At 43.3% G+C, this 12,414-nt stretch overlaps 2 protein-coding genes across 2 annotated transcripts in view; one reads left to right on the plus strand and one right to left on the minus strand.

Annotated features, from left to right (window-relative positions):
- The window catches only part of LOC137534094 (proton channel OTOP1-like), a 666,091-nt gene that overhangs the window by 474,100 nt on the left and 179,577 nt on the right, over nucleotides 1-12,414 (minus strand). The window lies entirely within an intron of this gene.
- The window catches only part of KAZALD1 (Kazal type serine peptidase inhibitor domain 1), a 90,983-nt gene that overhangs the window by 66,745 nt on the left and 11,824 nt on the right, over nucleotides 1-12,414 (plus strand). The gene's annotated exons all lie outside the window — the stretch shown is intronic.

Raw genomic sequence — 12,414 nt, forward strand, 5'->3', positions numbered from 1 at the left:
TAGTGTGAAAAGTTTTTTAAAAAAATGAATGGTTTCACCAATACAACATGTAATGTATACAGTGACGGCTGAGGTGACTGTGAGGCTAATCCATTTGTTAGGGGTGGTTTTTTTGTTACTGTCATTTCACAAGCTGCTCCCTACCTAGTTTTCATTGCTGTAATGCAGGGCTATGATGAAGTGCTGTGCAATGGCAGTTACAGCTGAATAACGGCTGTGCTGCTCTGTAGTTTCTGCTTGTACTTCCTTACAGAGCTGACCCCCCTCCCCCCCCTCTCTGTACTGTACTGTACTGAACTGTAGCTCAGGCAGCTAACTTGCCGTGCAATGGATAGGAAGTCCTCTGCACAGACGCTGAAGTCTGGTTGCCCGGCAACGAGGTAAACACGTGATTTGCTCCGAAGAGCTGCCCGACCTCTGCCTACAGGGAGAGGCGGGGGGAGGGGGGTCAGCTCTGTGAGGAAGTACAAGCAGAAACTACAGAGCAGCACAGCCGTTATTTTAATAGCTGTAACTGCCATTGCACAGCACTTCATCATAGCCCTGCATTACAGCAATGAAAACTAGGTAGGGAGCAGCTTATGAAGTAAAAGTAACAAAAAAAACACCCCTAACAAATGGATTAGCCTCACAGTCCCGTCAGCCGTCACTGTATACATTACATGTTGTATTGGTGAAACCATTCATTTTTTTGAAAAAATTTTCACACTATTTTAGAAGGATTTTTAATAGAACATGCATAAACCATTTTGATTTTTTTTCCTCATTCGCGGAAGAACCCCTTTAATTTATAAATCAATATTATAAAAAAAAATATAAGCAATTTTATTCATTATGTTTACTTTGGTTACAGTTCCTCTTTAAAGTAAACCAGAGACATTAAACTCAAAAGATTTGATATTTACCTGGGGCTTCCCCCAGCCCCATAAGCTCTTATAAGTCCTACGCCATCCTCCCGTGGTCTGCCGTTCAGCCGGGAACAGCCCCCGTAACAGGCTCAGTCGGTTTCAGTCTGAGTCTGCTGCGCATGTGCAGACCGCGGGAGGATGGAGTAGGACTCCGCCGAGCTTATGAGGCTGGAGGAAGTCCCGGGTAAGTATCAAATCTTTAGAGTTTAACATCTCTGGCAACTTTAAGGTTAGACATTATAGCGGGGGGTTTTCATTTCACACTAGGGGCTTGATTCACTAAACTGTGATAACTCAAATATCACACCTTATCAAAGATATCACATCTTATCAAAGTTAATATGCCTTATCAGAGTAGCATAGCGAGCGATATGAACCCGCAGGGGCTCTCGGCAGGATGAGTGCCATTGCCAATTAGCAGGCATAAGTTTGTAGCGCTTGCTATGCTACTCTGATAAGGTGTGTTAACTTTGAAAAGGTGTGATATCTTTGATAAGGTGTGATATCTTCTCATAAGGTGTGATCTTTGACATGGTGTGATATTTGAGTTATCACGGTTTAGTGAATCAAACCCTAAATCTGAGATGTAAGTTAGGCAGGGAGATTGGTTAGGGTTAAAGAAATGATGAAAGAAATACTAAAAAGCAAGACAAAAACTGCCTTCCATACATGTGAAACTCAAAAAAATTTAAATATTGTGCAAAAGTTCATTTTTTTAACGTGATTTTCACAGCACAGCATATGAAAAATGTGCTATTCATCCATCGGTCTATCAAGGTACCCACACAGGGGTCCTTAGAGGGTAATCATATACAATATGATGCATCATTAATATTTTTCCATAACTTCAGTGGAGATTTACATACAGTAAGTAAAACGCTATACGTTGCCTATAATGCTGCCTTTGGGCCAAACAGTGACCCTAACTATTTAAACAACAGTAATACACTTATTAAAAATAAGCGCCAGAGCAAAGCTCTGAACATAGCATTAGGTCCTATATAAAAATCCTCAAGTGTTGCGTCCCCTGTCCCTGTGTTCGTGCGTTTGTGCTACTGCGCATGTGCATGTGCAGCACGGACAGCCGTTGGGACAGGAGGACGGGGCGTGTGCGCGCGGCGGTCGTGTGCGGAAGCACGCGCGCTTCCGTGCTTACATGCAGCGGTGGCAGTGGTCAAAGGGGCGGGAGGGGGATTGTGAAACAGAACTAGAGCCCGTTATATTAGCGGGGTTAGGTCTACTAGTACATTATACAAATACTAAACCAACATCTACTAATAGGTGTGGAGACTTTGGACATCATATCATATCTTTCTTATATAAGAGCATTACAAGGAAGGGAAGGGTAGAGAGAAAAGGAGAAAAGTGAAGTGAAGGGCAACGCGGTCAGGGTTGATCATGCAGAATCCCCAGTTACTCCTCCGAGTATAGTCTATCCAGACCGCCCAGATAAAGTAGTATCTATCATACTTATCCTTGCTTTCCAACACTGTCTCTTCATAAGTAGACTTCCATAAGAGAGGGCTCAAGCTTTTGGCTGCATTTAGCATATGTGGCATGACTGATTTTGTATATCTTTTAGACTTGGTAAGGTGAAGCAACACATACCAAGGGTCATCTTCAATCCTCTGACATGACACCTTACGAATAATTCACAGAACCTCAGACCAGAAACCAGTGAGCAAAGGGCCATCCCAAAACAGGTGTAGGTGGGTACCACGACCTCCACACCCCCTCCCGCAGCTCTCATCGCTCAACCCATAAATTTGAGCAAGTTTCACTGGGGTTCTGTATCACCTGGTTAGTATTTTATAATTGATTTCTTGGACTCCAGTGCTGATGGAGGAGGTATGAACGTGGAACAAAATTACATTTTGCTGATCGTCATCTAAAACTGTACTTATTTCCCTCTCGTAAGTACAACAGTGGCTTCTGACTCTCCTGCTCCAGAGTTAATTTATATAAAAACGACACTGAATGTTCGATTTTGTCCTTCTTGATGAAAAGTGAAACCTAATCATTAGGTTAGGCCTCATCGTCCTAAGTGTCCTTAAAGTGTACCTTAAGTGTCCCAAAAAAATTGAGTTTTACTCACCTGGGGCTTACCTCAGCCCCCTGCAGCTGATCGATGCCCACGACGAGTCGCTCTGATGCTCCGGGTCCCGCTGGCGGCCACTTCCGGTTTCGCCGTCAGGACCCGTCAGGCTGGGGAACGCGGCTGATACTACGCGTTCCCAGCCAAAATAGCACCCCTATGCAGCCATATGTCCGCATACGGGTGCCTATGCGGACATATGGCCGCATAGGGGTGCTATTTTGGCTGGGAACGCGTAGTATCAGCCGCGTTCCCCAGCCTGACGGGTCCTGACGGCGAAACCGGAAGTGGCCGCCAGCGGGACCCGGAGCATCAGAGTGACTCGTCGTGGGCACCGATCAGCTGCAGGGGGCTGAGGTAAGCCCCAGGTGAGTAAAACTCAATTTTTTTGGGACACTTAAGGTACACTTTAAGAGCCGCATACCATGCTTCCACCTGCTTCAGTCTCCAGAAGTCAAATGGAAACTGCCCATAAATCCCTCCTGAGCTCAGCCAAAGTCCGGAGTCTAATTTCCAGCCACATGTGGCATAAAAAAACAAGCCATTTTTCCAAAGAAATCTCATTCTACTCCTGGCTCAAAGAGGGGAAAACCCACCAATGGGGTCATCAAGGAGATTGGGTGAAACCAGCAAAATCTCTTATTCAATATGTCCACCACTCTTAAAGCATTGAGAATCCACGGAGGACTGTTGGATGAGAAAACCCAAGTGTTCGAAGGTACCCATTGCGCCAGTGCTAAATCTCAGCCTCCTAGAGTGTTCTCCAAGATTACCCAACCTTTTATTGTATTACAATACTTTCAATCTAGTAGCCTGTTTAAAACCACCACCTGAAAATAATTCCTTACATCCGGGAGACTTATTCCCACTCTGTCTTTGTCCCTAGTCAGTGTGGAATAAGAGAATCTAGGTGTTTTCCCCCGCCATATAAACTTAATAAAAAGGGACCGCAATTTAGCAAAAAAAGACTGAGGCAAGGGGATAGGGACCATAGATAAGAGAAACAAGATTCTAGGCATCACATTCATCTTTAAAATACTTTTACAGCCAAACAATGTAAAACAGTCCCCATCCCACCTCTGTAGATCTCGTCAAGCAATGGTTTATAATTCAGGGCAAACAATACAATATTTCAGAGACCTATCTTTATATGGAAAAGGGAAATTCTGCACAATATTTTGTATGGCTTCCAGGCTCATATTTATCCTCTTCAGGACCGCAGGCTTTACCCCCCCCCCCCCCCCAACGACTAGGCCTTTTTTGTGTAAAATGGGCCACTGCAGCTTTAAGGCCAAGCTACAGGGCCGCACAACAGAGCACACAAGTGACCCCCCCCCCCTTTTCTCCCCACCGACAGAGCTCTCTGCTGGTTGGGTCTGATCGCTCCCCCAAATGTTTGTTTTATTTTTTGTAAATATTTTTCCCTTTATTTTATAATAAAAATGTGTATTTTTTTTATTATTTATGTGCACCCCCCCCCCCCCTCCTTTAAAGGCTTTTAAACGTATTTTAAAAGCTTTAACCACTTTAGGACTGCGGTGTTAGACCCCCCCTAGTGACCAGGCCATTTATTACTAAATAGGCCACTGCAGCTTTAAGGCCAGCACACAAGTGATTCCCTCCCCCCCCCCCCTTTTTTCCCCACCAGCAGAGCTCTCTGTTAGTGGGCTCTCATCCCTGCTACGATGTTTGTTTATGTTTATACAAATATTTGTTTGATTTATTTTTCAATAAATTTTGCTATTTCTTAATTTATTTTCTACTATCCCCGCCCTCGATCCTCCCGCCAGCCAATCCCCGTGATCAGCTGTCATAGGCTTCAGCCTATGACAGCCGATCACCGCCGAGACTCAGGAGGGAACAGCCGTGTCACATGGCTGTCCCCAGGACAGTGCTGCTGTAGATCGCAGTGCCCTCCATCCTCCCGCCAGCCAATCCCCGTGATCAGCTGTCATAGGCTTCAGCCTATGACAGCCGCTCACCGCCGAGACTCAGGAGGGAACAGCCGTGTCACATGGCTGTCCCCAGGACAGCGCTGCTGTAGATCGCAGTGCTGTACACGGTATTTAGATGGCGGTTTCGGCGTCTAACAGTCTCCGAGCGGCGATCGCCTACCAAGCAGGAAATGTGCGCACAGCCTGCGCGTGATCTCCTGCAAACTGAAGCCCCAGGGCTTTACACCGATCGGCGTTAGGCGGTCCTGGGGCTGCTGCCGCGGCCACGCCCCTCGGTCGGCAAGCAGTTAAGGACAAGAATTTGGATTTGGACATGTTTATCTTAAGACCTGCGAAAGAGCCATATTCTTGCAGGACTTTTTTCAAGTTAGGACGCAAGGTGTGCAGCTCTGTAAGATAAAAGAGGACGTCATCTGCAAATGCTGATAATTTATACACTTCCCCCCTACTCGTGCCCCTTTAATGTCTGGGTTTCCCCTTATTGATCGCAAAAGTACAGTTTATTTCAGTACACTAAATGCAGGGGCCCATAAACAATTCACTTTTTCACCTGAGTTTTTACCTAGGTGATGTTTTCGCAACTTGTAAATAAAATGCATTTTAAATCACTGGCAAGTAGGGAATTACTCAAAATAATTTTGATACTAGTTTTTATTACTTTTTGGTACTTTTTCAAATGCAAAATGCTGAAAAGTTATTTTGAACACAAGATGAAAAAGTATCTCCAAGGAAAAAAACTCAGAAGTAAGAGTTAATTGCATATGGCCAAAGCGAGATTCAAGCATTTGTTGTAATTTTGATGGTTATGGCTTGCAGCTTATCAGAACCCCAAAACCCAAATCTCAGACAGACAATTAGAATATTGTGAAAATGTTAAATATTCTAGGCCTAGACTTTAATCAGCTAATAAATCTAAAACATCTGTAAAGGGTTCCCGTTTCATATATAAGTTTTACCTTTTAAATTTGAATTACTGAAATAATTAAACTTTTGCACGATATTCAAATTTTTCAAGTTTCACCTGTAGCTGAGTTACAAAAATGATTGCCAGCTGTGTAGCCAATATGCAGCAGGCAGTCCTCCCACACCGAACCCAAACATACTCTAAATAGAATATACAGTGGCTACTAACGATAGTATTTTAAGGGCAGTCACTTATATGAATGGGTACTACACTCACTTTTAGTAATTTACTTATTGTACAAACCTCAAAAAGAAGACTGAAAATTATCACTCCTTGTGGGCCAATCTGAAAATTGCTGTTTAAACCTAGAAAAGCTGTACAAAACCTGTTTTCTAAGTGAATGGAGTGGTTATGGTGTCTGCCATATTCCCAACCTTGAGCACCGTGTATCAGGTCCCTTACTGACTGACTCTGCTATAATGAACCTTGTGTAGCTCTGGACTACGCTCTGTATGTTTATATTTTTGAAGAGACGTTAATCTCTGGCCACACAGTTTGGAGTTAAGTTGAACATTAGTTGTGCTCTTCTGGAGAACTTGTCACCCAGCCAAAAGTCAGTGGAAAGAGCAAGGCTGATTTTCATGAAGCCTAATTAGCTTTTTAATGAAAACGTATTTGTAGGTTAAAATCACAAAGGCTTTGATTCACTAAATGAAGACAGATGCCAAGCTAAAGACGAATGTGAGAGGGCCAAAGGAAGAAATCAGGCCAGGCTCCACACATCCATTTGTAAGTCTGACTATGATTTTGTCTGGAAATATCAAATATCGCTAGTAAAACCAATGGAAAACATACTGCGGTGCAGGGACATACTACTAGTAAGAGGTCTATTATAAGGACACGATTTGTATTTTGCAATGATGGAAGTATTGGGGCCTGCCTCATATATATATATACACATATATATATATATATATATATATATATATACACACACACACACACACACACACACACACACACACACACACACACACACACACACACACACACACACAAGTTTGGACATACCTCATTCAAAGAGTATTTTTTTTATTTTCATGACTATGAACATTGCAGATTCACACTGAAGGCATCCAAACTATGAATTAACACATGTGGAAGTATGGTACATAACCAAAAAGTTTGAAACAACTGACAATATGTCACATTCTAGGTTCTTCAAAGTAGCGACCTTTTGCTTTGATTACTGCTTTGCACACTCTTGGCATGCTTTTGATGAGCTTCAGGTAGTCACCTGAAATGGTCTTCCAACAGTCTTGAAGGAGTTCCCAGAGATGCTTACACTTGTTGGCCCTTTTGTCCAGCTCACCCCAAACCATCTCGATTGGGTTCAGGTCTGGTGACTGTGGAGGCCAGGTCATCTGGCGCAGCACCCCATCACTCTCCTTCCTGGTCAAATAGCCTTTACACTGCCTGGAGGTGTGTTTGGGGTCATTGTCCTGTTAAAAAACAAATGATGGTCCAACTAAACACAAACCGGATGGAATAGCATGCAGCTGCAAGATGCTGTGGTAGCCATGCTGGTTCAGTATGCCTTCAACTCTGTAATAAATCCCCAACCGTGTCACCAGCAAACCACCCCCACACCATCACACCTCCTCACCAAAGATCTCAAATTTGGACTCATCAGACCAAAGCACAGATTTCCACTGGTCTAATATGTCCATTCCTTGTGTTCTTTAGCCCAAACAAGTCTCTTCTGCTTGTTGCCTGTCCTTAGCAGTGGTTTCCTAGCAGATATTCTACCATGAAGGCCTGATTCACACAGTCTCCTCTTAACAGTTTTTCTGCTGCTAGAACTCTGTGTGGCATTGACCTGGCCTCTAATCTAAGCTGCTGTTAACCTGTGATTTCTGAGGCTGGTGACTCGGATGAACTTATCCTCCGCAGCAGAGGTGACTTTTGGTCTACCTTTCCTGGGGCGGTCCGCATGTGAGCCAGTTTCTTTGTAGCGGTTGATGAGACTGCACTTGGGGGCACATTCAAAGTTTTCCCAATTTTTCGAACTGACTGACCTTCATTTCTTAAAGTAATGATGGGCACTCGGTTTTCTTTACTTAGCTGCTTTTTTCTTGCCACAATACAAATTCTAACAGTCTATTCAGTAGGACTATCAGCTGTGTATCCACCTGACTTCTCCACAACACAACTGATGGTCCCAACCCCATTTATAAGGCAAGAAATCCCACTTATTAAACCTGACAGGGCACACCTGTGAAGTGAAAACCATTTCAGGTGACTACCTCTTAAAGCTCATCAAGAGAATGCCAAGAGTGTGCAAAGCAGTAATCAAAGCAAAAGGTGGCTACTTTGAAGAACCTAGGATATGACTTATTTTCAGTTGTTTCACACTTTTTGGTTATGTACTATACTTCCACATGTGTTAATTCATAGTTTGGATGCCTTCAGTGTGAATCAAGTGTACAATGTTCATAGTCATGAAAATAAAGAAAACTCTTTGAATGAGAAGGTGTGTCCAAACTTTTGGTCTGTACTGTATATATATATATATATATATATATATATATAGTTTTGATGATTTTTTTTGTATTCTTTACCTTATATATTCGGAAGTAATATAGGACAATTTATAGTACAGCCACCCCTCTGATAAGTTATTTGTATGAAGAACCAAAAAGAAAAAAGGAGGAGTGTTTAAATGCACAGTGAATATCAAGGTTGATATAAAACATTGTATGATGTAACTGGCTGCCACTCTTATCGAACAAAGTTCATAAATACCAGAGTCCTTATAGCATAGGTTTATACAACAGAGTTCGCTGTGGGGGTATCCTCAGTATGAAGCAGATATGTACAATAATTCCACTGCGCTCTCCTTAGTGACCTACAACAGAAAAAACACACTCCACATCGTGTAATCCGGTTTTCAAATTACAATCCTTGTTACAGCCACATGTGTGAACAAAGTGCCAACACTCATGCACCCTCCACCAACATCAAAGGGGCTCACCAGATTCTAGCCACCTCGGTTTTCAGGTGGATCTCAGGCTCAGAACTGTGTTTCACCAGGACCTTCAGTGAATCACAACATCCAGCTAAGTAGAAAAATGCATTTATTCTTCATAAAAACTTTTAAAACAAAGCACAATAAAACTCCTCATTGCGCAGTATGTAAACACAGTCAGATTCCACATCTGCACTTCTCGCGCCAATAGCCTATTTACAGACTAGAAGGAAGAAGTAAGCATATCTAGACGGTAATGCTGAAGGTCGTCTGGAACCCGCATATGGTTTCCCGGCGGCGTCCCGCACTGTAGAAGGTCCCCGCCGATGCCAAGCTCCCCCACGAGTTACTCCAGCGTACCCGCCGTAAACTTCCGCACGCAATGACGTCACGCGCACTTGCTCCGCCCTACGCGTTTCGTCCTCCAATCAGACTCATCAGGGGCTAGCGTGGCCAGTGCGCAGCCCGAATTTCATTCCCTGCTAAACCCTCCCTCTGCCAAGTTTAGTGTCAAAAAGGGGGGTGGTAGGTTAAACCACGCAGTATCACTGTAGCATAGACCGTTCTAGGTGGTGGGGGTCACATGAGGAACTATCTGAGCCTTCGGTAACAATGGGCTAGCAAAAGGAGTACCTCATGAGATAGCAGGAGCAGCAACCCATAATCAAATAAACATGTTTGCTTTCGCTCTTGCATGATCTCCTCTGGCACACGTAAAGTGAGATTTTAGTGATGGCTTCACTTTAAGCACTCAGCTTACTCAAATATTTTACATTAGCTTTTGAGTCTTCTCCGCTATAATGTTCTGGACAAGAAGCGATTTATTTAGTAGTTCCTAGCAGTTCTAATGCTACTGTTGAAGGGCTTTCCAGAGCTGGAGTCTGGTCTGTTGGGACAACTCCAGGCCACTGGAATTAAATGGAAAACCTTGTTGTTTAGTCCAAAGCAACATTTAGTTCCCAGACAGGATATTATGGTTATGTGGGCTGCCAGGGCATCCCTGTCCATGAAAACTATAGACTGAACAAAACATTACCATCGCTACCAACTCTACCTTATATTAAAGTCACTGTTAAAACTTCCTTGTTACGGCAGTTTCTGGTGACGTCACCTGACTGCAGGGGCTTGATGCGGCTCTATTTCCTAGATTCTGAAGAAGGGACTATTACCTAAATACGTAAATCTCTTTGGTGGGGCACGTGAGTGGAGTTCCATAAGATTACATTTGTTTCACAGAATTGCACAAAAACAAGAGTCACATCGAGCTCCTGCAGTTTGGTGATGTCACTAATAGATGCTATGTGAAAGTACATATATTTATTATTTTTTAATAGAACTAAAATCTTTATGCTAATAAAAACGTTTCAGTTTTCCAGTATACCCAGCGCTACTCTGGTACTTATATTGTCTCTATTAGTCACTGAACTTCCTTTCCATAGAAGTTAATGAAAAAGATTGATACAATAATTGAGAGGGCTTTATTGTGTACCTACAAGAAGCAGTTATGGTCGTGTAACCACATCTGCTCCCATCACAATTAAGGTAATTATGAGATTTTTACAGTGCGACAGTACGAGTACTATGCTACTGGTAAGAGGAAGAAATGCATCTAATTCATAAATAACATTTTTGCAGGGTAGGATCTATGAGAAAAACAGTGAAGTTGGAAAGGAGCAGCAGGATGTAAAAATAGGATGTTCTTCCTTTTCAAATCAAGTTGGGAAGTATAACTGAAACAAAAAAAAAGGGCGCAGTGGGCCTTGCGATAAAGAGGGCACAGCCTTTGGCTCTCATTATAAAAGCCATGATTTGCAGCAAAGGTGGTAAAATTGGGTACCCGGAGTCACCCGAGAAAATTGCAGGTGCCGAGGGATGCAGATATGCAAATTGTGGTGTTAAATTGCCGGCGAGGAGGGATGTCGATATGCAAATTGTGGCATTACACCTGCCGCAGCTATGCAAGGCTGCAATTTGCATATTGGCATTCCTCGGCACCTGTGATTTTATCAGGTGCCTCCAGGCGCCAAAATTTATCTTCTTTGCTACAAATCGTGGCTTTGCGGCAATGCCTCCAGGTGGCCACATTGTTGCGATTTGTAGCTTAGCGGCGAGGAGTAGGTTAAGGTAAAGAGGGGGGGTTAAGCGTTAGGCGGGGGGTTAAGTGTTAGGGCACCACCTGTGGGCGTTAAGGGTTAGGCATAGGTCGAGGGAGGTCTTAGGATTATGCATCGGTAGAGGGAAGATTCTGTGTGAAAGTAAAATTAGGTAAAGACATAGTAGAATATCAGTAAAGATTACTGATATTTTGCTATTGGAATTAAGTAGTACAATTTCGGTAATTTTAGCAATATTCTACTAGCGGCAATCCCCCGCAGCTTCCATGGACGCCTTTTCACTGTGTCTGTCCATTACTTTATTTGTTATGCATGAAAGAGACACTAATAAATAGACTTTAAAGTGGAACTAAACTCAATGTGTGAGCATAACAAATAACCATAGCGCCGGTAAAACATTAATACACAGCATTGGGGTATGGGGAAGGGGGTAATGAACGCTGACCTTGCTCAACAACCCTATACTGCTAGGAGGGGTCATTGTCATTGCGTTATGCCCAATTCCCTAAATGGACAGTGGATTATTGAGAGGGGTGCAGATTTTGACCAATTTCACATATTCTCATTCTACATTTGGTTTAGTATGCAGGAAGCCTCAAACAGTCAATGTTTTACCAAGAAAAATGGGTTTTCATGAAGTATAATTTAGTCCCTGAAGTGACTGACGAGAGGAGGTAGAAAACTGTTTTTCCATTATGTCCCCACATCCCTCCAATTCTGCTTACAGGGGTTATGTGAAAGCAATGGGACTGGATTTCATTTTTCTATGTAATGGTGACGCATCCAGTGCAGTGCAGCACACAACATACTGCTACATGCATTTTTTAGTTCACAGTGGATGCATTGCCATTCCATTCAAAAAGGCGCAGCATTACCATGACAACAGATATGCTGATGCCTGTCTTCCGGCCTCTGTGGGGTTTCCAGAAATCCAGGTCTGACTGCCTCACTCCCAGTGCTGTCCCCACAGCATCAGGAAGAAGACAGCCTCAGATGAGGCTAGCAAATCACTCTGTAATAAATACACAGCTAATGGCTAAAGGTATAGGCCAGTGTTTCTCAAACCTGTCCTTGTGGCTCCCCAACGGTGCATGTTTTGCAGGCAGCCTCATCTATGCACAAGTGGGGTAATTATCATCTCAGCTACATGGAATCCACCTAGCTGAGACACTAATTACCCCACCTGTGTATATGTGAGGCTGCCTGCAAAACATCCACCGTTGGGGAGCCATGAGGACAGGTTTGAGAAACACTGATATAGACTGCTGCAAGCTCTGATTTCCCAATCCCAAATGTTGCCTTCTCTGTGATGCTAATTATATTAGGTAACTATTTGGCCCACCGCTGTCTACGACCAGCGGCACGTTGACAGTGTGTAATTACAACAAAACAGAATGGAGACTTCACATC

The sequence above is a fragment of the Hyperolius riggenbachi genome, chromosome 10, assembly GCF_040937935.1.
Source record: "Hyperolius riggenbachi isolate aHypRig1 chromosome 10, aHypRig1.pri, whole genome shotgun sequence".
Classification (NCBI taxonomy): domain Eukaryota; kingdom Metazoa; phylum Chordata; class Amphibia; order Anura; family Hyperoliidae; genus Hyperolius; species Hyperolius riggenbachi.